This window comes from Anabrus simplex, unplaced genomic scaffold (assembly GCF_040414725.1).
Source record: "Anabrus simplex isolate iqAnaSimp1 unplaced genomic scaffold, ASM4041472v1 ctg00000128.1, whole genome shotgun sequence".
In the NCBI taxonomy this organism is placed as follows: Eukaryota; Metazoa; Arthropoda; class Insecta; order Orthoptera; family Tettigoniidae; genus Anabrus; species Anabrus simplex.
Window position 1 is genome coordinate 240,001 of NW_027130077.1, and position 3,286 is coordinate 243,286.

General features: G+C 55.1%; 3 non-coding genes across 3 annotated transcripts in view; all 3 read right to left on the reverse strand.

The window, feature by feature from the left end:
- LOC137503458 (large subunit ribosomal RNA) overlaps positions 1-237 on the reverse strand; it is a 4,113-nt gene extending 3,876 nt beyond the window's left edge. The window contains exon 1 of the ribosomal RNA XR_011019142.1: positions 1-237. This exon is cut by the window's left edge and continues 3,876 nt beyond it. This is a non-coding gene — a ribosomal RNA (large subunit ribosomal RNA).
- Positions 238-518: 281 nt separating this feature from the next.
- LOC137503464 (5.8S ribosomal RNA) lies at positions 519-673 on the reverse strand. Its single transcript, XR_011019148.1, has one exon. It is a non-coding gene; the product is annotated as a 5.8S ribosomal RNA (ribosomal RNA).
- A 403-nt stretch (positions 674-1,076) lies between these two features.
- On the reverse strand, positions 1,077-3,001 carry LOC137503454 (small subunit ribosomal RNA). Its single transcript, XR_011019138.1, has one exon. It is a non-coding gene; the product is annotated as a small subunit ribosomal RNA (ribosomal RNA).
- Between the last annotated feature and the right edge of the window lie 285 nt (positions 3,002-3,286).

Genomic DNA, 3,286 nt, shown 5'->3' on the forward strand with positions numbered 1-3,286 from the left:
GCCTGGCACCCTCTGCGGAGCGTGGCCCCATTCAAGAAGGACTTGAACTCGCCGCAGGTTCCCGGGATAAGTGGACCCTCCCAAACACCACATTTCTCGGCAGGGTGAACCTGCGAGATTCGGTGCTGGGCTCTTCCCTGTTCGCTCGCCGCTACTAAGGGAATCCTTGTTAGTTTCTTTTCCTCCGCTTAATAATATGCTTAAATTCAGCGGGTAGTCTCGCCTGCTCTGAGGTCGTGTTTGGTTTGTGCGTGTCGCACAAAATGTTCGGTCGCTGCACACACACACAGCACACACTTTCGAGCTTGGTCGCGGAGCAAGGGCGGCGAACCGGCGCCAGCAGACACAAAGACGCTGCGCGGACCAACCCTCCCGTCTCACACACTCTCAGTGGTGGTGTCGACCGGTCCAGCTCCACCGGGGTGAAGCTCTTTTCAGGAGACGCGGCGGCGGCCGTGGCCGCACGAACCGCGACGCTCCCACCCTCCGAACGCAATGTCGCGTTCAGTTTTAGCAACCGACCCTCAGCCAGGCGTGGTCCGGGAACGGAATCCATGGACCGCAATGTGCGTTCGAAATGTCGATGTTCATGTATCCTGCAGTTCACATGTCGACGCGCAATTTGCTGCGTTCTTCATCGACCCACGAGCCGAGTGATCCACCGTTCAGGGTTGTTTTTTTCATTTTTCGATCGTTCTCTCCACGGTGAGTGGAGGAGAAGCAATCATTTTCATGGGTTTCTCGTCACAGAGCTAAGTAAGTGTTTCGAGCATGGGCGTGGCGTTCATTTAAAACCTTCCCGCCGGGCCGAGGCCGCGACGGGTACCCTCCACTGAGCGAGGAGGTAGGTACCCAATGCCGAACGTCTGCGTGGTGGGAGACGCGGACCGCGACACTCCCCCTGTCGGCGACGGCCGGGGCCGCCGCTTACACAGTACGAACAGGACTCGCCTGAGCTCGCAACAGCGGGCTCGGCAGGAGTCTCGCTCCTCGAGGGAGCCTCGCCGGAGGAGAGGACCGCGCGGGGCCGTCCGACTCCTCCTTCTCGAAATGTTTTTTGTTAAAAACAATTTCGGTAATGATCCTTCCGCAGGTTCACCTACGGAAACCTTGTTACGACTTTTACTTCCTCTAAATAATCAAGTTTGGTCATCTTTCCAGACACATCGGAAACTGCGCGAAGCAGATCCCGCGCACCGGTCCGAAGACCTCACTAAATCATTCAATCGGTAGTAGCGACGGGCGGTGTGTACAAAGGGCAGGGACGTAATCAACGCGAGCTTATGACTCGCGCTTACTGGGAATTCCTCGTTCATGGGGAACAATTGCAAGCCCCAATCCCTAGCACGAAGGAGGTTCAACGGGTTGCCCGGTCCTTTCGGACTAGGAGGACACGCTGATTCCTTCAGTGTAGCGCGCGTGCGGCCCAGAACATCTAAGGGCATCACAGACCTGTTATTGCTCAATCTCGTGCGGCTAGAAGCCGCCTGTCCCTCTAAGAAGATGTGTTGTCGCCGGTAGCACGAACGGATACCGGATGCGACTATTTAGCAGGCTAGAGTCTCGTTCGTTATCGGAATTAACCAGACAAATCGCTCCACCAACTAAGAACGGCCATGCACCACCACCCACCGAATCAAGAAAGAGCTCTCAATCTGTCAATCCTTCCGGTGTCCGGGCCTGGTGAGGTTTCCCGTGTTGAGTCAAATTAAGCCGCAGGCTCCACTCCTGGTGGTGCCCTTCCGTCAATTCCTTTAAGTTTCAGCTTTGCAACCATACTTCCCCCGGAACCCAAAAGCTTTGGTTTCCCGGGAGCTGCCCGCCGAGTCATCGGAGGAACTTCGGCGGATCGCTAGCTGGCATCGTTTATGGTTAGAACTAGGGCGGTATCTGATCGCCTTCGAACCTCTAACTTTCGTTCTTGATTAATGAAAACATACTTGGCAAATGCTTTCGCTTCGGTCCGTCTTGCGACGATCCAAGAATTTCACCTCTAACGTCGCAATACGAATGCCCCCGCCTGTCCCTATTAATCATTACCTCGGGTTCCGAAAACCAACAAAATAGAACCGAGGTCCTATTCCATTATTCCATGCACACAGTATTCAGGCGCAGCCGGCCTGCTTTAAGCACTCTAATTTGTTCAAAGTAAACGTGCCGGCCCACCTCGACACTCAATGAAGAGCACCGCGGTAGGATTTCATCGGGGTCCGCCTACGGCGCGCAGGAACCGCACGCGGATAACCACGGCGGCCGCGCGCTTTCGACTCGCCACCACCGGCAGGACGTCCCACGAACCATGCCAGTTAGACACCGACGAGCGATGAACCGACAGCGTGGGACACAAATCCAACTACGAGCTTTTTAACCGCAACAACTTTAATATACGCTATTGGAGCTGGAATTACCGCGGCTGCTGGCACCAGACTTGCCCTCCAATGGATACTCGTTAAAGGATTTAAAGTGTACTCATTCCGATTACGGGGCCTCGGATGAGTCCCGTATCGTTATTTTTCGTCACTACCTCCCCGTGCCGGGAGTGGGTAATTTGCGCGCCTGCTGCCTTCCTTGGATGTGGTAGCCGTTTCTCAGGCTCCCTCTCCGGAATCGAACCCTGATTCCCCGTTACCCGTTACAACCATGGTAGGCGCAGAACCTACCATCGACAGTTGATAAGGCAGACATTTGAAAGATGCGTCGCCGGTACGAGGACCGTGCGATCAGCCCAAAGTTATTCAGAGTCACCAAGGCAAACGGACCGGACGAGCCGACCGATTGATTTTGATCTAATAAAAGCGTCCCTTCCACTTCTGGTCGGGACTCTGTTTGCATGTATTAGCTCTAGAATTACCACAGTTATCCAAGTAAAGTGGTACGATCTAAGGAACCATAACTGATTTAATGAGCCATTCGCGGTTTCACCTTAATTTGGCTTGCACTGAGACATGCATGGCTTAATCTTTGAGACAAGCATATGACTACTGGCAGGATCAACCAGGGAGCTGGCTGGCTCGAGAGCCGAAACCGAGCGTCGTAGCCCGCCGCCGACGAGTGCGGCCTGCGGGACACAGACTTGCTTTGCTCCGTTGGCCGACCGAGTGGCCGCCAACTAAAATTTCATAGGCCGCCGAGCACGGGCTCTCACCCGGCCGGACGGGCCTTCACTAGGGATCGGGTCCCTTCACCATCCATCGTCACATCTCCACTTCGACCGCTGCCGAGGTCGGCAGGACCGTACGAGAGGCGTACGATGCTACATTTTCACGCCCGAGCAAGGGCGAGCGGT